At 36.2% G+C, this 26,331-nt stretch overlaps 1 protein-coding gene and 1 pseudogene across 6 annotated transcripts in view; one reads left to right on the forward strand and one right to left on the reverse strand.

Annotated features, from left to right (window-relative positions):
* PCDH9 (protocadherin 9) overlaps positions 1 to 26,331 on the forward strand; it is a 685,460-nt gene that overhangs the window by 33,907 nt on the left and 625,222 nt on the right. The window lies entirely within an intron of this gene.
* LOC138716670 (cyclin-A2 pseudogene) overlaps positions 22,268 to 26,331 on the reverse strand; it is a 30,638-nt pseudogene continuing 26,574 nt past the window's right edge.

Here is a 26,331-nt window from a genome sequence, read left to right on the forward strand (position 1 = left end):
AATGTATGGAGAACCGCATGTCACATTCCATCACAGAGCTTCACAGCGATTGCATTCATTGCCACGAGTATGTGGCAGAGTTGTTCTTTCTTCTTTTTATAGCTTATTTCCCTTGTAAATGCAACTATATAAAGAGTTATTTTTCTTGGAGTGAATGTTTTGTCAACCTTAGCTAATCAATAGAAGTCATAGCTACAGCTCTGTTAAATCATTAGCAGTTTAAATTAGTAACCAATAGTTAACAGATTTTTAACACTGCAATTTTTCTCACCCCAAGTTCTTTCTCAAACTACTTTGCAACGCTATTTTCAGGTCACTACTCAGTGTCTTATGGAAAAGAGTGGGTGGATTAGAATTCAGATACATGAAAAATGTTAAATGGAAATTACTCAGTGCTGCTTTGACTGTGGCCAGAAATATGTGAATTAAAACCAGTGGAGAACATAATCCTTTTCTGAATCCAAATGGCTGTGACAGTTTGTACAGTTGGGAGACATAGGGTATTCTTTAACCAGTTACAAAGCTATTGAGATGGATCAGGAAATACAGTGTAGAAAGATTATACCAGTGAATTCAATTCCAGAAGTGTCACATCATCCCTCCTTTTGCTTTTAGTTTCTTATTTGAATGTTAAATACTTGAAACACAATCTATCATTTGGAACATATGTTAATTACAAAATAACATAAGAGCTCATTTTGCTGTCAGAAGCATTACTTTTTTGGTCTGATAGTACACGGCAATGTGCCTGACAATAGAATTATCAGTGGTTTAGAAAGCTTTTTTCACTCCAGCTTCTTCAAACTAGCCTTTGCAAAGGCATGTTCAGAGATCACAGGGACAAGTCTCATTTCGTGTCATGAAAATCACATGTTCCTTAGTAATAGAGGGTGACCATAGAGGTCTGCTGCTGGACCTGTCATAGGATATTTTTATTTTGCAAACAAGAGTGTCACTGCTCTATCCGTCATGGAAGATAGTGGAAGAAGGAGTTGAAGCTGTGTATGCTTCAATGACAGGCCTAGGAGATATCTTTTTATAACCAGTACACTTGGCATTTATGTCCATGTGTACATTTAAAACATTGCTGTAAACCAATTACTTTTGCATTTGATGTGCTTCTTTTTCTAGAAGTCTCTGATAGGAGACTTATGGCTCTGTAGTAACGTACCTGCATACCAACAGGTGTACAGTAAGAAAGGTTCAACAGTGTTGTCTCTATGCTTCTTTGCAATTTTATGTATAATTTAAAAAAATATTTTAACATGACTTTTTTGGGGATTTGTTTTGGTTGTTGTTATTTTTTTCATCTCTTATGCTGGCCTGGTGTTTCCAGGCTTGCAAAGTATTGATTTTTTTTTTTTCTAATTAATGTTCTTTCTTAGCTAGTCTCTTTTGCTGATATAGCTCTTTTTCAGGATGACACAGCATTATCTTGTTAGAGGTAAATGCTGACATCACCTAGAGTTATACTTTTAAAAATGGAAATAGTATATTACTGTTCTGATCTAAATACTATTAAAAACATTTTTGTTATAGAACATGACAAGAAATTAGGTAGTCTGTCTTTGTAAGTGTGATAAGGATGTCAAGCTACAGTAGAAATAATTGAGAAATCGGCATTATTTAAGTGAAAAAATAATTCACTCTTAAAGCCAAAACTAGTTGCTTGCCAAAAGTAAGCATTTCACTTAAGTGAAAGCTTTGATCATTCTTTAAATAGACTTGTTTTAAGGATTTTAAACCCCTCTTCCCAGATTTAAAATAATAACCATTAAAAATGTAGAATTATCAATAAAAATACAATCTTTACTAAGAAAAGTGAGTTTTAAAACTCTCTTAAATGCTGGAGCACCTCCCATACAAGGATAGACTGAAATAGTTGGACTTCTTTAGCCCAGAGAAGAGAGGGTTCTGGGGAGACCTTATAGCAGCTTTCCAGTACTTAAACGGGGGCTACAGGAAGAATGGGAAGGGGCTCTTTATTAGAGAGTGTAGGGATAGGACAAGGGCTGACAGTTTGAAGCTGAAAGATGGTAGATTTAGATCAGATATTAGGAAAAAAGTTCTTACTGAGGGTGATGAGGCACTGGAACAGGTTGCCTAGACAAGTTGTGGTTGCTTCATTCTTAGAGGTATTAAAAGCCAGGTTGGATGAGGCCTTAAGCAATGTGATTTGGTGGAAGGTGTCCCTACCCATGGCAGAGGGGTTGGAGCAAGATGACCTTTAAGGTCCCTTCCAACCCAAACCATTCTATGATTCTATGATTCTATGATTCTATTATTTTCTCTAAAGAAATGGTGAGACAAAATGCTATGTAAGCAGAATAGTTTCTGAGAAGTAAATATTGTACTCTAGTATTATCAGCTGCCTGCTTCTGCCATTATTTTCAATTGAATTCATTTGACTGTATGCCAACATAGTTCTAGTTAGTGCAGAGAAATAAACAACTTGGGGTTTTGTTTTATCTTATTTCATCCTGAACCAGGTGCCCAAAATCAGTCTTGTGAATTTAACCCTAAAGTTTAAGTAGCTCATGTGTAGACATGATTTGTGACATGCCTGTACAGATTTAAAGCTAGATGAGTTTTCTTTTTTTTTTAAACCTCACATTTCTTTGAGCATTCTGTCTAAAAATTTCCCATGTCAGCCTTTCTGTCCACAGCTGTGAGTTCAATATCTAGGATAAAATTCATTACTTGTAATGCGCTTCATTCAGAAATGTATATTTTGGAGGTGGGCGTTTTCAGTGATCACAGGTTAAAGCCTTGATAATCATTGTGATTGCAATAGCTTAACAAAAAGTATAAGTGATGATCCTGGCACTGCTGTTATTATTTAAATGTCATGTAAAGTGATATATATGTTTTTATACCAGTTGACCATCTAATGACAAGTTATTTATATGTTGGTCGTTATCTCCTTTGGAGCAGGTAAAGGAGTTAATTCTTATGACATTCTAAGAGCAAGCCTTCTAACCACTTTGACCTATTTTTTTTAGTTAAAAAAGGCCTTAAAAATAAATTCCATGCTGAAAAGTAGCTCTTTTGCCTTTGTTGCCTGCAATCATTGTCTTGTAGCCACCTATGTCTGACTTGTGACTAGCTTACTCTATAAATTGGTATTTTTCTAATGGCTAGCCCAGAAAATTCAAATCTTATTAACAGGCTAGAACTCCTTCTTTCTTTCTTATACATCATCACCAATTATATATGGGTCAGACAAAACTCCTTAGTCAGGTTTATGAGAATCTAACTTGGTGTTTTTCTCTTTTCTTTGAGGAATTTATGCCTCTTGTAAGGGTTTCCTCAAATATTTCTTTTGTTTGTTTTTCTGAATGAGTGGGATTTCTTCATTATTAAACCCTAGATATTGTGACTAGGATGGAAGAAGCTTTATTGAAGTATTTATGGAATTTTCGACCAAATTTCAGTTTACTGGAACATCGCTCCAGAGAATATGGATTTTCATCTGTGAAACTCAGTGGCAGCAAAATCATGTCTAAGCCCCATCTCCACAAAACCTTGAGGCACTTAACACCCAAGGCCTACATGGGGTTTTTTTAAGTATCAAGGATGCTGAGGACTGGACTACATTGGTTCTGTATTGCTCTCAGTATCACAGCTGAGAATCCACTGCTTCCTCTTTTGTCTCCAGGGTGAAGAAGAGGATTTTAGCTTTTGATGACAATAACTATAATGACAAAAACATGAAAAAGGCAAGAGAAAAACTATTTCAAGCATAAATTCTCAAAGAGGGATCAACAAGCCACATAGATTTTCAGTAAATGCACTAGCAAAATGTTTATTTTCAGTGGGATATAACCAACTGCCTGGAATTTATGAAAGCTCTCAATCCATTTGGTTTGTTTTTTGGTTGGTTTTTTTTTTTCAGTTGTTCTGCCTTTGGGAGCAGTGGAGCAGTCTGGAAAAGACTGCAGCAGATGATTCTAGAGACTTCTTTAGGAACATAGCAATAGGCAAATATATCAGCATTTCTCTATTGACAATATGCAGTAGGTGATCTTTTCCAAAACTCTGTTACTCACACAGTATTAAAAAGACATACAAAAGTTTAGTGTGCCCATGGGGCTTGGGAGTCAGATTATTTCTCTCAGTGAGTTTGCATCTTTAAGTTAAGAACTGTATTCGATGTTAGCTTTGTTGGTATAATAATGTCTCATAAAAGAGAAATATATAAAACTAGATCCATTACTACTGAAACAGTAAAAGGTCATTTCCATGGAAACCATGGGAAGCTCTCATACTATAATTTTGAAGAAGCCTGTCTTTGAAGTTACAGTGCATTTATGCAGTAAGCCTTGTTTTAAATAAAATTAAATCTCTATATGTAAAGTGATAGACATTTTGAAGATTCTGAGTATAGCTGTTTTCTGGATTGGGAATGAATATCAAAGCCAGACGTGTTACTCATTTTGGATATGGGGAATCTCTTTGATATCTTTTTGTACCTCATATTGTAAATACTGAGCTTCTTTTACTGCAAACAGTAACCTTTAGGATTGGGGACTGAGGTTTCTCTTTTCCATGACCTTGTTTACTGTAGAAATGTCTGTGAAATGCTTTACAAGATAATTTACCCTTATTTTTGTTCCTTGTTGTCCACCACTACAAGCTTTTAGATTTTTATTTAGACAGCCCTGTAGATAGTCCTTTTTTAAAGAAGTTTGAATAGCATATTTTAACAACTAAATAGACAATCAGCCTATAGATGTTGTAAAAAAAATCTTATCTGAATAAATAATTCACCAGTATGATTTTTTTCTTCATAATGAGAGAGAATTTTATATTTATATAACTCAAGTATGGAGAGGTAGACAGAAAAAGAACACTGAATTATCTAAACTTGATTTTTATGATACTGGAATATGCTTACGTATGCCTTCAGTGTAGGATTCCAAAAATAAGAAGTTTGCTTGAAAATCTTTGGAAGTTTGCTAAACTAGCTTTTAAAAGTAATTCAGCTTCAGGATCCTCAAGCACTGGAGGCTAAGAATCCTTACTTAAATTAATTTACATAAAATTATAATGAAGGTTGGAGCCAGACTACTTTCTTTTTCTCTTATCTCATCAGAATCACTGAAGCAAAAGTCAGGACATCTACTTTTACATACCTGCTTTAGATTTGAAACAGCAGTAAGCTTTCAGACAACATACTCCCCAGGGTTGCCTATGAAGTCAATGGGAAGAGTTAGTGGTATCTAAGGTTAGGCAGACTCTACGATACAGGTCCTTCTCACATAAGTATTTAGGAGTCTGTGCCCCATTAAAATCATTGGAGTGGAGTCACTGAAGTGTCTTCTGAAGTCTGACTATGCAGTTACTTCATTACAGAGGAAGCCCAACACTGCAGGCTGGTAAGGCCATCTGAATCACCTTTTATCTTAGAAACAGCAGTAGTTATAGGACTGTGGCTGCACTTTTCTAGAAGATGCTCTGGATAATGTCCATACTTGCTTCCCTGTCAGGATTTCAAAATGCTTACCAGCATTAAACACTTTACATTTTAAGTTTGAAGGACTTCAGGATCAAAATTATTAAGGCCAGCATTTCTAAGCTTCCATAGGTTTGATGGCCATTTGTAAGTATTCATTTTTTTAAAAGTTTAGGCCTGACTTCAGTATAGGAGTCCAGGGCAGGGAGTTCTTGCTGAAAATAGTATCCACTAGTATCCACATTCACTGAAAATAAATTTAATTTATTTTCCAGAAGTTTTTTGCAATTTACAAGAGGGAGGGAAGAAGTAGTGTAGTGATCTGATGCACAAGTCACTATGAATAAGGATGTCCAAATCTGACATTCTGACTTTCAAGGTGCAGTTAAACTGAAAGAGATAAATGACAACTTTGTGAGTTTTCTGCATTATTCATCATGTCAAAGGGACAGATTTGGTTGGAGTTATCATACAGTTTGCCAAAAACTGTAATGCAGCCATGTACTTCAGACTTTGAAATTGGAGATTTTTCAATCAAAACATTTGCTTTATTTTTTTTTTTTTTAAAAAAGTAATATTTAGTGAGGCAATTGCAATGCAAGTTCATACCAAGAACCAGCTGGTGTCATGAAATATTCTGAATGTCTAGAACACTGTTTTGTTTTTTTCATTGTATGCATGTATGTAATTCTCTCTGTCTGGGAAAGCAAATACTTGAACTCACTCAGACCATGCATTTAATTTACATTAGTTTAGTTCAATGATACTCTCCAGGATATCTTGCGGTTTTTGCCAACTCCAGACTGGTCAGATAGGAAGGTGTGGATGATGTTATGCAGAAAGTTTGCTTTGCTCCTTGATTGACTGAAAAATGTTTCTAAATACTTGTACAGTATTTCTAAATACTGGAACAGTTTCTTCTTATTCCTCACTGCTAGTAATCGCAGAATGATAGGGGTTATGAGTCCAGCCCCCTGCTAAAGCAGGTTCACTTACAGCAAGTTGCACGGGAATGTGTCCAGGCAGGTTTTGAATATCTCCAGAGAAGGAGACTCCACTCTCTGGGAAGCCTGTTTCAGTGCTCCATCACCCTTCCATTAAATAAATTTTTCCTCATATTCAGGTGGAACTTCCTGTGCTTCAGTTTGTGCCCATTGCCCGTTGTCCTGTCACTGGACATCACTGAAGAGTCTGGCCTCACCCTCTTGACACCCACCCTTTAGATACTTACAATAATTGATGTGGTCCATTTTCAGTCTTTATTCACGGAAAATACATTTGTACTTTTAAATATATTTATTTTATTTAACCGTCTACTGTTGCCAAGGAATTCCAGTTATCTAGTATGTTTTCTTTATATTTGGCCAGATCCAGAGCTAAGTCAAGGGAAGGCTCAGAGAATTTCGATCGGCTTTGGAAAAACTTGGTTTGTTTGTATGCACTTATCAGAAAGTAGTATTTGTAAGGGTTTACAATGATGTGAATCAATCCTAAGGCAAATATTGCAGTTATAGAACTTCAGTTCATAGGTATTGCATATGAAAAATAGCTTTGAAGTCAGTTGGGATGAAGGAGCTGTGAAGACACGTACCAATGAGCACTCATATAGGATTCCCTTTGTGTCCTCCCATAAGCCAGCTTTTAAATACGTAGATAACTTACTTATTTTGTGTAAATTATGAATATTTCTAAATCACAATTTGTCTCCTTTCAACTTCCCCTGCTGTCTCCTCCCTTTTTTTTTCTCCAGCTAGGTTTTTAGAAGACTAAATTTAGTACAGTGAGTCACCAGCTAGCAAAGAACAGTTGGCCTAAGCCTCCCATGACTTTTACCAGTTTCACTCGTATGAAGGTAGTACTTTAAGTAGCATTCTTCCACATTTTCCAGCCATTACAATAAGGAACAAAGGAGGACCAAACCTATTCGGCCTAGTGTTATATGCCTAGTCCAAATGTTCTGTGGATTTTCTCAGTGACAATACTGATACTATACCACAATGTACTTTTCACCTTTGGTATGTGGAAGAACTGTATCTGTTCCTTTTTTAAATTAATTTTTAAAGGATATGATTAATAAATGCATAAAAATGGGTCTACATTTTCATCAAAGGAAGTAGGATATGCCATTTGATATCATTATAATTGACAGTGTTTAATTGACATTTTTGAGATTAAAAGAAAAGAAAATAGTTTTAAATTATAAAAATGGGTCAAATGCTAATTTCATATTTTGAGCTCAAGAACAAAAACCAGAGAAGTATTTCTTTGTGTATTTCCTTCTCTTGATTATTTGAAAGTGGGAAATTGGAAAATATAAGTTTGATTTGTTTAGAGGATATTTATCAGCTGAAAGGTCAAACAAAAGTTTATCTTGAAATGACATTTTTGAGTATTATATGAAAAGAGGGCTGATAAAGATTGTAGGAAGAGATACAAGGAGTGAAGAAGCTTTATAAAAAGCATCAAAATAGAAATTAGCCATCATTGCAAATTTCCAGGAGAATATATGTTAAAATATCAGAAGAATATTCAGTTTTATTATCAATTTATCAGTAAACGAGACTAAATACATCATCACACATTATTGCTATTGTCTGATTTAGTATTTTGATTCAGACACTGTTTGTATAGACAATAACTTCAAGAGCATACTGTCACAGCCATATGGCACGTACCTTGCTCTTTGCGTTTGCAGAAGACCTTACAGCATGGGCGCCAATTCTAAAGACAGTCATTTTCAGCAAATTAGAATAAGTTGTGTACATATGTATTTCAAGATCAAGTCTCCAGGTGAGAAGTAACTCAGGAAACCAGAGGCAGAATTTTGAGTATTTCAGGTGGTAAACAAAATTGTAGGAAGATGCAGCTGGCAGAGAATTTTAAACTGAAAACTGTCCTCAGATTTTATTGTATCGTATAAATGTCAAAAAATTATGTACTTGAAGTGGAGATCAGAGAAGACTGTGCTTGAAACACAGATTGGTTTTTGATATTTTTGCAAGGAAGGCATACTGAAAACAAAACAAAAAAAAGTGATGGTCTTGCCAACAGAAATAAAATCTAGTCTCACTCACTCTAATTTAATGCAATTCATCAACTATTAATAATATTTTTTTCTGATAACAATAATAAATATACATAGAGTTTGTCTAAAGTTTAACCATGATTCCTGGTGATAACTGAAATGTGCATCACAAAGAACCAAAGTATCTCCAGTAGTTCCCTCCAACTCCAAATGTGACACTGGTCTCCTTAGGGGTATGCTGGATGCAGGAGAAGGAGAGAAGTGGGAGTAACCAACAATAAGGGCATCCATTTATCCTGAGCTCATGAAGAGCCCTCTGTAAGTGACACAAATCTGAGCTGCCCAGTAAGCCCTGTGTAAGGGGTTGAGGATGAGAAGAAGGAATCAGGAAATTTTTTTCTTGTCACCTTCCAAATCATCCCAGTGCACAGGGAAGGATCGAAGCCAAAGTGATTATTTATTAGCGCATGCAGTTATTGACACTAGATAGACCAACATTTATCTTTACCCCATTCTCCTCTGACATATTGCATTGCCCAATGGTCTGACTGAGGTACAGACATGTATACAATCTACCAGCATTTCAAACTTAAGTGTTAGAGGACAGGAATAGCATTGTCTGTGAAGATACAGTTCTTGCTTGTCTACTACATGAAAAACACTGACAGTGATGAAGGAAGTGACATTAAGTATAAGACCATAATATAATCAATAATAATGTAAGATATAAGGCATACTTCTTCCATCACCGTAAGATGTGCTGGAGTTAATAAAACTGTTCCAAGGTAAATTTGGCTTTTCTGGTCCTTTCACAATATATAGACATAAGATACACAATATATTGTTCTTACAGGATCCTGGGGATAAAATTCTGCCAAAGATACTTTCAAGTCTAAGTTACTAGAATTGCTGTACGTTGACTATATAGGACAGGATTTCTTTTATGTACTCTTTGGTATGCTTTAGTTCTTCTTTTAATATTTAACAGACAGAATAAGAACCACTCAGAAGGGGTTTTTTTTTTGTGAGATATCCCCTAATCTTAGTCTTTCTATCTATTTTCACTTTGAGAGTTTTGTGGAAAGTCTTTCTATCCTTTATATTCTTGTAACAATCCATTTATTTACAAGGTTTTACAGTTATAGCATTATTGGCAAAGTGACTACATGTGTAGGAAATTAGTAATCCCTGTCTTATTTTTACATTCTTATGTATAATATATATTCTTATGGTTTATATTCTTATGTATAATAACCTTCCAAAGTACACCATTTTAATATTGTGTAGGTGTGTGTTCATGTATCTTCTAGTGTAAGTAAGATGATACGGTTCATACATCTTCAGGTAAGTGATTTACCTACCTTTTTGTTTCAGAAAATTTTTAAATAGTTTTGTGTGACTTCCTTCCATAAAGTTCCAGCTCATCTCAGTGGCATTGAAGTTTTTTTTGTACAGGCATTATCTCTGTCATATAAATACTGAAGACTTGAAAACTGCTTTGTTGTTGCTGTTGGCTTTATTTTCAAAATGAAGCAACAACTATCATGTTCCCTTTGACAATAATAGAGATTTTGTGAATTGTTGCTGTGGGCGCTGTCATACTGGTGCAACACATCTATCTAGATCATCAAAATGGCATTCAGAATCCTTCCAGAGTTTGTTGGATCCATACCCAATCCAAATTACACAGTGCAATCAGATAGAACTAACTATACCGGAATCACTAACTTTGTGAAGCATTGATCTGAGAAGTGTACAAAGAGATAGCATATCTTTATAATTTAGGACCAGAATTACTGTTTTGGGGATATTTTACATCCTTCTTGATATTGGTTTTTATTTCCATCCCTCCAAGTTGCACGCAAGTATTTTAGAGAGATAAGATTGCTGGAAATACAGTCAGAAAAATTACTCTGAAAAGCCTGTGAAGTTTTGTACTGTCTGTCAATGACTTTCCTGTCAGAATAGGTAGGAAGTCAAAGATGCCATTTCTAATTGCCAGCTCTGTAAGTACAAACAATATCTGAAAATCCACGTTCATAACTTTTTCATAACTTACTAATAAAAATTCTGCAGTTTAGATTTAAATAAATCCTTTTGCTTCTGATGCATAAGAAATTCAGCTCACAGTTAAATGATGTGTAATTCTAACAGTAGTAAAAACTTGGTATTTATTGCTAAAGAAGACTTGCATGATTTTCAGAATGGCTGGGCAGATAGATCCTTATGAGTGGGAAGAGTAAGAATTGGTCAAACAGTGACTCAGCTGAGTTTACTTTCAAAAGTTGAACGTAAAAGACATGACCTTAAGCCTACCAGAAAGAAGATCTAATTTCAGTAAGCTTTGAATGTTGGGCTAATTACAGATTATAAAGCATGCACTTATTTGTTCTTGTAAGTACATCTATGAGAATCTGTAAGGTTCTGCATGTACAATATGTATCGTGATAATACCCTGCTGAGATCAGACATTTAGAACCTGTCCTCCATCATACTTATTCTGTCTATGCAGATGTAAGGTCCAGACACCACCTGGCCTTGCTTTTTTTCAACTTTAGAAACGTCTTCATCATATTTTCAGATTAATATATTCAAATTTCATTATTCTGTGAGAAAATACTTTTTTGAAATCTCAGTTTGTTAATTAATGCTCAAGATCTTTAAATGCCCTTAAGTAGAGGAACTTTGAATTGAGTGTACAAGGGAGGTATGAAAGGCAAAACGTCCTTATAAATAAATCTTTATGCTTCAAAAATAGTTTGATGGAATCAAACACTTCTTTGAAATAAAGCTCGAATATGCACTTGATGCAACAATTTTTAATGACTAGAGTCCATCGGTGTCATGAGACACACCATTTCCCATTTCTTGGGAGTTTATAACAACTAATGCTGTGTAAGTCAAATCCGTCAGAGGACACCTTTCTGCAAATTTCTACGCTCCGCCGTTGCCGAGCTCCCTAAGGGCTCTGGAGAGACACGAGGAGAGATGTTTATTATGGGCTTCATTTATTGAAGAAAACAGCTTTTGCATTTAGTGGGAGGATCACAGAGGCACAGTGAAACTCGGAGAAGTCCCTAAGCTCTAGGTTTTAAATCTCCCAAGCTTGTTTGTTCTTTCATTTGTCTGTCATTGTGCACAGAACAGCATGACCACTGTTTGCCTCTCGAGCCACAGCTGCCAGTGGGGGATAAGCGAGAGGCCCAGCGCAGCAGAGGGGAGGATGTTTACACAGACCCAGCCTGCATGAAGTTTATAGAGGAGGAACTGCTTTGAGAGATGTATAAAAAAGGTTAAAAGGGAGGATTGCTCGTCATCTAATGGGGAGCTTTCTTAACATCCAACTCGCTGTCTTTCTATCGTGCAGAGCTAGGCATTTCCACCTCCCTCCAGCTTCAGCGAATTTTTGTTAGCTGATGTTGAGCTGATCAGGTGGCTGGCCCCAGGGAATCTGGTTAAGTGTTAAAGCAGGACAGGTCTGTGACTCAGTGGGCAGCTGATGAGCTTTCTGCTCAGCTTAGGCAGAGGGTGCTCGTTGCTGCTTGGTTGAAGTTACTGTCCCTTCCAGCTGTATCACCTTATCACCTCAGAGTTATTTCTCCATCAGTGTTCAGGCTACTCTGAAAATGCAAAAAAAAAAAAAAAAAAAAAATGTCCCTGAGCCCTTCTGGAGCTCCTTTTCTTTTGGAATCATTGGTTGCTAAAGATTTTGCAGTGACTGCTAGCATGCAGCCTTTGGACTGCACACGTAAGTTTCTTGGAAGTGGCACACCTTTGAATATATATCCCAGAAGGTTGGCTGGCACATGCGTTGTGACTCTTTGGAAAGCTATAATTCACTTCTTCTTAGTCACTCAGCAACTTCAATGGACTCTTATCATTCTTCCTGGACACCTGGCAGTGCAAATAAACAGCAATCTCTTTGCTCCCCTGTGATACCCTGATTATTGCAGTGTCTGTGCAAAGAAGGAAAACCCTACACGTGATCTCATGGGTATTTCAGCTGAAGCTTGGCCTTTTGCTTCTTTGGGCTGCCAAATGTTATGGATTACCAAATATATATTTGTATTTTTCTCCAATATGCTGCTTTATGTAGGAATGTGAAATTTTACTCAGAGATTGCATTTTCTGAAAGACAAGAACCATGTTCAGAATGAGATTCATCGCACCTAAATCTAATTATCTACAACTTTGATATTACATCTGAGCAACATATGTAGTTGTAAAGAAACAGGAAATAGGATGTCATAAGCCAGTTGGCATTTTTAACAGCACAAGATGACCTGCAATTCTGTATTTTGCTGCACTGATGGAGCATACTAATGCTGGAGCATATTAATATTTCTTGCAGGATCAGATTATTTGGATTTGATGTTTGCTCAGAGGAGGAGCTGGTTTATTATAACACATGTATGTCATAACACATTCCCCCAGGGAATATTAATTAATTTATTTTTAAAAAGTTTAAAAAATTGTAAACGTTTTGGGGTTTTTTTTGTTTTTTTTTTTTTTTTAAGATGGTATTTGTAATCTAGAGCAGCTGTGTTACATGGATACATTTTCCTTTATAGCATGCATGATATTTAAAATTATGCTAATATAAACAGTGTTTTTGTAACCCAGCACAAGCTTTTGCTCAAAGTGAATCACTTCTGACTCTCTTTATTTATTTCTTTTCAAACCTATTTGTCTCTTTCATACCTGACTGTGTATTTTATTTCCCTGTGGTTTCTTTCTCTCTGTTTTATCTGCCCATCCAATTTGTCTAACCTATTTTAGGCTTTTGTAACAGGCTTATCACTACAGAATCTAGGTATTAAACGCTTCAATGCATTTCTGAAGGCTTTCATTTTACTTAAATGCCTTTGAAAACACTTAGGAAGTATTATTAATTGGAATCAGCAGCCCCATACAACTTTAGGTACTAATTAGGCATTGTCCTTCCATAAAATCTTTATGACTTTCCCACACAGAAGATTTTAGCTAACTCAGTAATTTGAAGATGGAAAAAAAAACATTGTATGTGCTTTTGTCAGGCTTTACTGCGTACACATTAGATATGACATAGTTAGATTATGGGTTTTTTTGTAGAGAACAAACATGAATCTTAAATATAAAGTTCTGTGTTGCCAATTAGGTATATTTAGGTAAGTTCTGCCTTTGGATCCCATCTCAGGGAATTTAATGAAGAGAGTGAACTTTAAAAGCAGTCATCCAGTGACAATATAATTCTAACATGCTGTTTTCTTTCATGTTTCGTATGTTTTAAAGGGTGTATTTGGTTATTTGTTTGTTTGATCTCTTTTACCCCAGAGAGATAACTTCCCCAGAATATTTCAAACACCATTTTCTTCTTCAAAACAGTATGACTGTACTTATACAAGTCCTGTAATTTTCAAGCTGAAAACTTAATAATGGAATGGGAAATATTATGTCCAAGCTTTTATGTGAGTATGACAAATTGGTTTGTGTCTGGTATTGTAGCAGTGTTCCTAGCACAAAGTCTGTCGGGAAAGCATTTAAGTCCTTTAAACATCTTAGAAAATATCTTATTGTTTATTGCAAGCTAGTCTATCACTGGGAACTAACTTAAGCTGTCCTTACTTCATTGGAAAGCAAAACTTCCTTTACACAGCTATAGCAGCTAGAGTCACAGAGCATGGATGCCTCTTTTGCCACCCAGGGGCTCTATGAGTTATGGGTGTCGTAATGCTTATAGGCAAGGCAGCCTTACCCTTGATCTCACCACTTGAGCTACATCTGCATGCACATCCTTTCCCCAGGGGTTCGGTGTCTGGGTTGTTACTAGCAATCCACCAGCTGTAATCACACTTCACTGGCCCTCTCGCAAGATAAGGAATGGATAATGCTTTCTCCTGGTAGTTGCTTCAATACAAAAAAAGAAGTCAAATATGAGAGACTTCAGATATTTTTTATTTAATGTGATGGAAGTACTTTCAAGACACCTCAACAGATCATGTGCACTCAAGAAAATAAATTGACCTAATGTTATAAACTCAGTGGAGAAAAATACAATGTGTGCTAAATGTGAGCTGCTTTAAGTCTGATTCCATGCTAATGGGCTTGAAGAATAACTCCCCTGTCTTTTGTGATGTATATTTTGAACTGCATTTTTTAGCTTTGAAATTGTTACAATGACAATGAAAATTGGATGTTGGATAGAGTAAATGTGAGGCTACTTATGAGATGAGGCTGAGATAGATTCGCTTAACTTTAACAATAATCTTTTATTTGCACTGCATTAATCTTTACACTAGAACTCTATTTCTGCCTTACACATTTCTTTTCTAGTATGAGTGCTCAATATTGTTTCCTCCAAGTAATTCTGTGAAAAACTGAGCCAGTTTGCTACATTTGGACAACATTCGGTTTCATATGACCCATTTTTATGACCTTTTTCTTTCACATAGGCCCAATAATTTATATACCTCATAAAATCAGATAAATGTGAGTATATTCTGTGATTAAACCTGCAGCTAGTATAGTTTAGCCTCTTGACACAAATTTAAAATGAACAAGTTTTTCGAATTATTTTGCTTTCCATTACTTAAAGTGCTGAAAAGTGCACAAGTAAATGTGCTTGATTTATTCTTTTGCATGAATCAACATTACAGTGAGGGATATCCCCAGTGTTTAAATGGATGCAAAAAAATCCTTTCTAACAGAAGAACTTATCATTCTTCAAAATCATAGGAGACTCATCCCACTATGTTTACTATGAAGAGGTCAAGGAAGGACTTTGCAAGACATTTAAAACCTGCTTATATTTTGACTAAAAATTCAGGACCAGCATTTGTGGACCCACAGTGTTTGCAGAAGCCATATCAAATGAAAGTGAGTGTTAAAGCCATGCTTGAAATTGTATCTGTATAATATCTGAAATTATTTATGAATCTCTAAGGAAAGTGTTAGTGCTCTTGATGAACACAACTCCAGAGCAACATGCCAGTTCTAAAGATAACTGTCTCCAGAAAGGTTTATCTCAGCAGGCTGACTACTCTACTTGAAAATAAAAGTATTACAGAAAGGAAGCACAGTGATTTATGAAATATAACAGGAACTGAATCTCAGATCTCAGAAATCTCCGCATAACCTCTGCATGTCTACTGCTATCCCTGAAGTCGTGATGCTGAATCCTAAAGAGCTAGGAAAGAAAGCAAGCTTTTGTCAGAAGTAGAGCCTTTGCAGTTCTTCAGGAAGGAAGCTTTTGTTCAGCTCAGTGCAGTGAGTTGCAGCTCAGCAGAACTTTTTGTACGCTTTTTTTTGGCTGACATTAGACTGCAGCTGTGATACAGATACCTTTTCAATGGATCTTTGCTGAACAAAATGAAAGGTTGAGACAGGGCAAATATTTTTATGAGGTCCTCAAAGGAAGTAGAATCCCTGGAGCAAAAGGAGTGATGATCATAAATTCACACAGTAATCTGACATTCAAAGTTCACCTGAACTCTGAACTTTAAACTAAAGGATGTATAGGTCACATTTAGTACATGGAGTGTCATGACCACAGCATCTCTCTTACTTCCTTGTTACTTCAGTACAGTATACATAGCAATCTAATTGAATAATTGCTCCTTAGAGAGTCAGATTATTACGAAATAGCCACTCTTCTCTTAAATCGTATTAGAAAGAGTTCTTCTCCCAGCAGACACATACACAGAGACTTATGTGAAGGAGCAATCTGGAAATCTGAATGGTATGTATCAACCAAAGTACAAGACACTGTACCTGCTTCCAGTTATGTCATTTGACACCAGAGAATTTTACTTCCTCTGATGCTCAGAAGACATAAAAATTAGCAAAGAAATGCTATTTGTGTCAATGTGTACATTCAATGTGCCTTTGTATGTATACACACATTTCTGATAAAATTCAACATTGGAACTATGCTTTAAGAATGAATGGAAATTAGCTGTGTGAAATTAAAAAATTATCACATTTTATAAACTTTAAACTTAGAGATACACGTTTTCAGAAAGAAACATTTTTATTTATATTTTAAATCTGGAAACCTCTCACTTCACTAAAAATTGGTATTGTCATCAGCTGACAATGCTGATGAAAGGCATGCAATACAGTTTGGGGCAAATTAACTCTTTAGAGTTGAAAAATATTTGTCTTATTGTTAAAAAAGATTTATTTCCTAAGCCTGATTGCTTTACATATTCAGTTTAGTAGAGCAAATCTTTATTGTGCAAATTGCATATAAGTTGTTTGTTCTGCCCCTTGTTTATTCCACACAGATTTCTCTTGTTTTTTCACCAGAAAAGAATTTTTCTAAAGAAAAAAAATAAGAAAATCCATTCTTCATTTAATCTATTTACCATAGTAGAGTAGGTTCTCTTGAGTCAGACTTTAAGTTCAGGTTGAGAAAGTAAACCTTCCTTCATTTAAGAAACCTATTTCAATTTTTAAGACATGTAATGTGAAAAATAGATTTACAGCTCATTCCATATTCATCTAAGCATTACAGCATTACTTTCCTTCAACTGTGGATGAAATTCCTTATATTTTAATGGCAAACATGTTAGAAATATATGGGTTCAATGTCTCATGCTTTGTTCAGGGCAAGTGACTGACTTTCACAAATATTTTTCCAACGATCCCTCAGTGAGAAGGATGAAAGAGCTAAGCATCCTATCTGAAACATGAGCTGATAGCATCTCCACTTTGACCTGGCTCCTGGGCATTGTAGTCCTTGTAAATAGATGATTGCACACTTTGAGGTGAACATGACTGAAAGATTCCTTTTCTTCCCTGTGTAATAAATACCATTCTTGATTATTATGAAAAAGGGAACTTTCAACCTTTTTGGGTTTGGTTTTTTTTGGTTTAAAAATTATTTAAAAGACAAGGGTTTTGGTTTATGATAACAGGAAGGATATATGGTGTTTTTGAAAGGAGTTTCACTGGAATTCTAAAACTTCCTATTTAAAAACAAAAAACCTTTCTATTTAAACAAATTATTTTAAAAACTCTAGACAGTTCTTTGTTTACCTTGTACAACATATAGAAGAAACAGCTTATAATATCATTCCTACTGGTGCACATGCATCCAGCCAACCATCCATATAACTCTTTAGCATGAGAATTTAATGGCCAGAACTCCTGGCTGAAAAGCAGTAGCTATTTGACTCCTGCTGTCTCTCTCAGACATTCTCCAAATAACATAGTATCTCTTCGTTTACATCATCCTAAAAATGTACCTTGCATGGTTTTGTTTATTTGTTTGTTTTTAAGTGATAGTTTCCTGTACAGTATGCTCTATCTTGGATACCGTTCAGGAGGGAGGAAGGTAATTTGTCATTCTGTAAACTGATTTCATAAGATGGCATGTGTTGGCTCCTGTGAAATCACAATTACTGCTGTGTCTGCAAATACTAGCACCTGGGATTGAAGGTCTTGCAATGACCTAATGCCTAGTGAAACAAGATTTTTCCCATTTTAGAACTCTCCACTCATCTTCTAGTCCTTTCCTCGAAAACCCGAGCCTCCAAAGACAATATCATGCCCCCAAGACAATAACTGTGTTTTCAAAACAGACCTAGTGGAATCATACCATTGTATCTCAATGGATGAGGTCACATCTACTACTCTGGACCATCACTCTGAGGCTTCCATTTCCTAAAAGGGAAAAACTGTCTTACAAAATGCCTGGATTCTCTGTCCCCTGTTCAGCCTAGAGAGCAGGGAACATGATGGCAACAAAACTGACTATCTTAGAGTTTGACAAGATATGTTGTCCTGGTTGGTAAAAGGAAGAGAATTCACATTGTTATGTGACTAATGGTGGTTATGAAAGATCTAAAAAAATCCCTCGCCATTGATTTTCCTAATATCTGGCAGGAATTAGAGGCATTTGCTTGCAGTGCTTTTCCTTATATGGCAGCAAATCCATCATGCATTTTTTTCCCGACAATTTTGGCTTGTATCAAATGTGAATCTGGCTCACAAACAGCTTGTAAAAGAGAGAAAAGTAAGACACTCAGCCCCAGTAAGTGCCTGAACACTCTTTCTCATTCACTTGGCATGAGTATGATGGTATTGCAACTTGACATTGACACGAGCATTTCAATGGCTGGACAGTAAGCTCTCTGATAAAGCCATTGTCTGACTAGGAAACAAGCCTCTTTTACAGGACAGCCTCTTTATAGCAGTTATAGGAAAAATTAACCTTTTGGAAGTTAAGTTTCTGTTTGAGGGGCCAAAACAAGGAGTGAAAGCAAGGATTAATTTCCCAGCAACAATCTAAGCTCTTTTCTTTTTCAAATGAAGACAAAAGTCAGACAGGATTTTATGAGAGGTATTCATATGCACATGGAAATACCAGACTTTTTCTTCTCCTGGTTAGGCTCTGCTTCCAGATATGAATACTAACAAAGAGTCTTATTTGTGGAAATGATCCTTTCCCAGACTTGGAAAAATCAAAGAAAAATGAAGAAGAAACGTATCCAGAAAATATTATTTTTTTAGAATATGACAAACTTGTAATTTTTTTTAATAGATTTTGACAAGAGTTGCCTCATTATGCTTGGTATTTTTTGGCGTGTAGTTGGAATATAGTACTCGCTGCATAAAAACATAGTTTTGATATGGCTTAGGATGTCTGTTTTGTTTTTGTCTATGTATTTCTTAGTTTTACGGTAGTTGCCATAGTGTGTTTTTACAAAATGTTCATGCAACTGTTTTAATCTGTCTCTGCTTCTACCTACCTGGTTTTGTTTGTTTGTTTGTTTTCTTCTCTTTGGTTATAAGCATTTTATATCAGCCTGCTAAATCTGTGCTACTAGAGCAATACTATGAAGTGATATAATCTGGAAGTTAAGTAGAGGCATTATGTATTGAAATAATTCCTAAATCATATAGTCCATATTAAGAAAAATCTGGGGGAATAAAATTTGTCATGGCTTGCAACTAATTAGAAAGACTTGCCCAATACTGTCAGACCAGTGAATGATATCCATAGTGAGAGTCCATCATATTTAGTTTATCAGTTTGCAGTCTTTTCAGTTATATTTTTTTCATTTGAAAGTTTATTATCAGTTACTATACATTCATCCACTAATTAAGGTTTCAATCATCTTTCTGAATGTATGATCTTAATCCATTTATTAATCTTAAGATTAATCTAGTTTTAAAGAGTATTTTTCCCCTGATCAGCATCAAGAAAGCCTTATTCCTTGCTGCTTTAGATGAATGCAAATTGTTTTGGTTTGTACATGATGGCAAACTAGGACTTCTGCCAGTTCCCTTGATTGTTTTAGAGAAATTCCAGACAGCTAGGAAGTATAATAGTAGCTCCTTAATGCATGTTTAGTATTGTAAATCTGCTGTTAATGGTGCATTAATAGCTGTCATCAGAAGTATCATATAAAAGTGTTGGTGTCAGCAGTGCTATGCCTAATGGCAGTCTCCTTGTGAACAGACTACAGAGAAAAATGAAAAAGAATAGATGATTGTTTTAAATCTTTGTCCTTTATGTAGACAAAAAAAAGGGGTGAGACTGTCACTTTAAATAATAGTTTTCTTCTTCAGGAGATAGTTTGTTAGTTATTCTCTCTTCATGTTGTGCCAAAGTTGATTTTTGTGTACTGGAGACAATAAATGTAATGTGGGGGCCTGATACACATTCATAATTTGCTCTAAGGCTAAAGTGCTTTTCTTGTACATTCATCTAGCTACAGATATTGTGAGCACCAAAAGCAATTACTTCACCCCATCAGCTTGGTCTAAAAAAGAATACCATTAAACTCCTTGTTCTATATTTATTGTTCTAACAGGGAACAAGAAGAACATTCTGCTGAGACACCAGTGCAAGTACCAAAATTAGTATGCTTTTATTCAATTATATTTGACAAAGCTGGACACCTTTTTTTTCAATCAGCAATGTAGTAAATTTATGTACCTATCAAAACCATTCATAGAGCTCTCCAGTGTTAAATTATAGTAAAAAGGGAAGGCTAGGCAAATTTAGAAAAAGAGCAAAATTTTCAAAGGAAGACCTGAGACTCATAGGAAAGAATGCTACATTTTCAATTTGGTGTTTCTATTGTCTGGGGTTTTTTTTTTAGTTTTTGGTTTGTTTTTTTCTTTTCACTATTAATATCTAGAAATAAAAATCCATTGAGTGGGTTCTTTATAGAGATCAAAAAGATGTGTCCCGACCCCAACACTTACCTTTAACACAGAAAATATGGATAGAATCAAAGGGACAGTGGACTGTGCAAAAAATGAGGAATAATTTTATGGCAAAAAGTAATTATAAGTGAAAATTTTAAAAAGAGGATCAGATTAGTTTTTAAATGAGTAACCAGGAGACATTTCACCAAGTTTGATACACATACAGAGAAGTATTTGTTTGCAAGTGAATAGAACACAGAAGCTGAGCTCGTGGGCTCATCAGAGGCAGAGGTTAACATTTTAGAATGGAAGAAAAATTGACGGAAAAGTGGAAGGTCAGCTGTTAAAGCTCTTGAACATTAAAAAAAAATAATTTACTTGGAAAAATAAATAATACAGATGAAAGAACTTTTAAAAGGAGCACAAAGCAAGGAACAAGATGAAAGCATCAGACCAAGACAGTTATCTTTTGCATATAAGTTTTGTATGACTGCTAGCACTTCACAAGTGCAGTTGTTCATGCAAGGCAGAGTGGTGTTTTGAAAATGAGGATGTGAGATGGGGAGAAGATATATAATTTTTTCTGTGTGCTCAGGAGATATGATATACAGATGCTGGCCTGGAACTATTCTGATTCATGGAGTTGCTTGCATTAATGACATAGTGGTCACCAATTCACTATGCAGTAAATGGACAGAGGCACCTCCAAAGCATCATCCATCTTAAACCAGGCAGACAAAGTAAAGGAGATTATTCATTTTTCAGGGTTACCTGGGTTTTCTAGTTTTGGGTTTGTTTTTTTTTCTCTACAGGGAAGTTTAGTAACTAACCTAAGGTTAATATATGTATGTATATGTGTTAACATAATGTATGTAACAATCTTGTCATAACATTATGCAAGGTGAATCTTGCTGACAGTTGGATGGTGAGTGTAGATTTTTGCAGCCATACTGTTGAAATCTCATTGTGCACATGCTGTAAAATGCAGCCCTTTATAAATAAAGAGTCATGTTTCCTCCTGTGCATGCATCATGCATCTTACTTGGAGAGTTCTGAAGCAGGAGTCTTGTGGACCAGAAGCAAAAGCTTTATGAGGTGAACCACAAAGAGCTTTTCAAATGTTTCGAAGTTGGCTAAATTGTGTCCTAAGATGTTCATAGACCTTGTTTCTTCTCCATTTAATGGTATAAATTTCAGGAACTGTTTTTTCTATCTGGGAACGTAGGTAATGTGAACTCCAGGGGGTTTAAATTGGACTAGAAAAATACCTGCAGCAAGACCATTTTCACATACTGGAAGAGAGAAGTATGGACTGGTCTATGTACTAGTTTTAGCCATGCAGAATCTGCAGCAGAGCATTCTGCCTTTAACCCAGCAGAGACCACAGCAACCAAAGTTTCCAGTGACCAGTGCATCCTAGAGAGCCTCACAAGAATCGATTCCAGCAAGGTATTCCCCCCACAGCTATATAGTTTCTTCCAGTATTACAGCCCTTAAGCCACATTTTGGCTCTATGCTAAGTCTTCTTTTAAGCTAGACAGCACAAAAATGCTACAAATACTGCTGTGGAGTCCAAGTCCTTCGTTCCTTGGAAAGTGAAAAAGCTCTACCACAATAACGCACTGCTAATGTTAATGTTCGCTCTATAATTAGATAAGCAGTCTCAGACTTCACTTGGTCTGCGTGGTTAATTCTGTGCTCAAAGAGAACATTTGTATAAAACCCCAGCTAAATATTTCAACAAGATCGCATGTACAAAAGACTTGCATTAAAACCACATAAAACTAACTTTATAATTGAGATCCTCACAACCTGTGCTACTATTCTGAGTGATCACATCTAGAATTTTGAGCCAAGTTTAAAACTGTACATCATTTTCTTGTAATATACATCTCTTAAAAAGATCAGTCTTTGCATTGCTATGATAAGTTTAGTGTTTCTGGCGGGTCAATAAGCAATACTCCATGGTACTTTGTGCTCTTGTACTTTTCCCTTATGGACTGTTGTGTGTGCTGCGCTGCTTTGAGGTAGGTCTGGTGTAGGTCCATGAGGCAAGGCTTGATGTCTTCAAGGGTGTAGCCCGTTACTTTGCACAGGGATTCAGGCCAGGTTTGTCCAGTGATTGTGTAGCCGGCTAGATGAAATGCTGCAGCAGCAATAACTGATGGCAAGTATTTCAGGTACGGATCAGCGTCAATTAAACTCAGCTCCCCAAGGTACATTGACAGGCTCTCCACTTTAGTGTTTGTCTGCTTGTGTAGGAAATACTGAGTGAGGAACTGGTTGATTGTTGGAGCTGCCAATTCAAATGACAAAACCTTCAAAATTAAGTGCTTCATCCTTAGAACTTTCTTCTTGGTATAGGTGTCATCTGTGATGTACACAAGCTCCGGTACTTCAGGAGGGTAGATTTCTTCAAACTTTGATGCAAGCAGCATAGCTGCAGTACCCACAAGCTGGAGTTTTCCTCTCAAAACAGACATTGAAGAAAGAAACCTACCAATGTAATTTACAGCTAAGTGCAGGGTTTCATTCTGTAATTTGTACTCTTCTCCAACTTCCACCAGCCAGTCCACAAGAATAGCTCGCATGTTGTTTGTGATATCAGGTTGCTTCTTCATGTAACCTGCTTTAGGCTTGCATTTCACCTCCATTTCCCTAAGGTATGTACGGATATCATTGATGTAGTCGGTCATATTGTTAACATTTGTTTTTTTCTCCTCTTCCTCTTCCTCTTCCTCTTCCTCTTCCTCTTCCTCAGGGGTTATTGAAATATCCATAGTACTTGGAGAATCGAAGCTCATATCCATGGTGGTGCTCAGGGTGGTCAAGGGCCGCCGCTCTCTGAGGGCACAGACGGCAGCGCGCAGCCCCAGCTCCTCATCCTTCTGCGCCACCGGGCTGTGGGGCGCAGACCCACAGCCCCCGGCTGTGGGGAGGTGGCACACTGCTTCAAAACAAATTGAATTGAATATATTTGTATACCATATCAGATGAACTACACAATTAAAATTACATATTTACCATGAAAAAAATTATAGCGAGGAAGAAAATTATTTTAAAAACTAGTTTAGCTGAATTTTTAATTTTTTTTTCTTAATGACTACAGCCAATTTAGAACTGGTGTACACGGACTTAATAGCTGCAGTTGTTTTTTTTTTAAATTTGCTCTAAACAATCTGAGAACATTTATGATTCAGTACTTGTAGCTAAAGAAGAATTTAGTGCATGCAGAAAGAACATATTTTTAACTATATACAAGGCAAAACCTCTATTGCCTCTATTTTTACACAGATTTTCAGAGTTTATTCTTTCCTGCCTCAAGACAAAAAAAATTTGTTCAGGGAAATTGGTATCTTCATATTTAATAGTTGTTTGTTTTTTTTTTAAATTAACCTTAGGACAAAGTAGTTTTGTATGCAGCACTGGACTTCTGGGTTCACTTAGTAGTGTATAAGAAAGCCACTGTATCACTTAGTAATGTATCTCAAGAAAAGACTCTGGTGGCTGAGCTACTACATGGTGGTAAGGAATGGATGTGCCATCTTGGTGGTATCAGAAATGTGGTATGTCAGTTTTAAAAACGTGATTTCAAATCCTGGTTGGCTTTTCTGGTCCCTATAACACTTCCGATCCAAACATTCCCATCTCAACATGCCCTCTGTCTGGACATCCACTGTGAGGTCTCCTTCACAGGGTAGGATGCATTGCAAATGTGCTGTTCCTTCATTTGTCCACAAACACAAGGGCTTTTTTTTTTTTTCTGCAAACACCTTTTCCTTTTTAAGCAAATTCTTATTGATGTGAACAGGATCTGCCTGTATCAAGGGTGAGAATGAGAACTGGATTTGACTGAGGATGTCTGTCTGAAGTATATTATCTATAGTTTGGCTTCTATTCATCAGCAGTACTGGTCACCCTTTAGTATTCAGGATAAGCTTTGGATGTTAACCTCTGTTGCTTTAGTTACATCTGTACTAATGAAAATTCCTATGATAGTTTCACAGGAAAACCTGTCGGCATTGGTAAATTTGAGATAAGGAAGCTTTCAATTCAATACTTTTAATAAATTCAATAATATAAGCAATCAAAAGAAATCAGGTCTTACATGCTGTAGTGCAAACAGGATAGTTATAATAAGCTATTACAGCTATTGTCAAAAGCCCTTTAAATAAGATTGGATCATTTCTCCGTTTTTCTCTTGTAGCATTTTCAGTTGGTGAATTGTAACTTTGTTTTATGGGAACTATTTAATATTCAAATTCCACAGGAACTTGAAGGAGTAAAGTAATAGTTGTGATGATTTAAGATTAGAAGTGTTTGGATAAACACAGATGATAGTTGTAATAGATCTGAATTGTCACCTGAGATTATATAACTTTATCATTTCACTGAAGAATTGCAGATAACAGTCTACAATATATTCTCCTATGTGGTCTTGTCCTTGTTTCCCTTACCAAATTATGCTCCTCTATATAACAGACAGAAGAGTTTTATTTTGTCCTCATGATATGTAAGATTTATGGAAAATTAACTGATATTATTTGCTGATTCACTTTGATACAGGATGGCAATTATGATCTTCATGTACTTATTTATGGTTAATACATTTATTTTGTTTCTCCTTCATGTTCTGGAGTTGCTAGACTAACTGCATTTATGAAAACTTGCAGTGAACTTAATTTCCATTTGTTAAAGTTAAGAAATAACTAAGAAAATTGCTCCTTTGTCAGCCTATTCTAATTTTTATAGTGATTGGACAGGTCATGTCTTTTAACTTCTGGAATCAGAGGGAGACAAAGATAGGATTCTGGTAGGGAAGTATAGTTTGTGTGTATTTTTGCATAGATTTCAGAGCCAACTTTTCTAAACTTTACTACTAAAATTTAATAGCTTGTTTAATCAAGATATTCAGTTTCAATGGTCAGGAGTCAGAGAGTTATTTTCTCTCCTCCAAGAAGCAGTTTGTTTTACATAGGAGATGTTTTTCCTGAGCACGTTATTACAGAGAGCACGGCAGACAAATGAATCAGTCAGTTTCCATCCTCCTGGTACGCACAGAGCAACACAAAGGCAAGGTTGCACCTTATTTTCCTCATTCACTCAGGCCTATGCCCTTTTAGTCAAGGGTACTGAAGTACTTCCAATTTTTATTTTCTGACGCAGCCTCCTGCTGACTGAAATCTAGGTCAAAAACTTGTGACCTTACTCCACATGCATTGTTTCTGCTCCTCAGCAGCAGTGCTGCTTGATGGCTGCGCTGTGAGCTGGAGATCAGTCGCCAAGAGGTATGTGGTGCTGAACGATTTTGGCTGCCTGTGAAACTGTTGTTACAAATCTGTCTTATGCAAAAGCTGGAGAGTTAATGCACTGCCTTTTTTAAAACATCATATTCCACCACAAGTGCTGAGGTATTTCAGTACTGATCCAGCAGCGTCTCCTATAAAAGGAAAGTGGCTTTCTGGGGTCATAGCAAAGGTCCTGCTTCTGACAGTGGGCAGCAGCAAGTGTTGAAGGAATGGTGTGGTGGCGAGGAGATCACACGATGACCTTCTGAGGTTGGGAAGTATTTATTTCTTGCTGCTCCATTCAGAGCAGTTAGCAGCTAGTACAGGTAGGAATCAGACCTCCTTCATTTGATAGCAGGGGCAGAGGGAGTTAACATGAAGGAAGAACATGAATCAAACAGGAGAAATATAGCTTGAGTATC

The sequence above is a fragment of the Phaenicophaeus curvirostris genome, chromosome 1, assembly GCF_032191515.1.
Source record: "Phaenicophaeus curvirostris isolate KB17595 chromosome 1, BPBGC_Pcur_1.0, whole genome shotgun sequence".
NCBI lineage: Eukaryota > Metazoa > Chordata > Aves > Cuculiformes > Cuculidae > Phaenicophaeus > Phaenicophaeus curvirostris.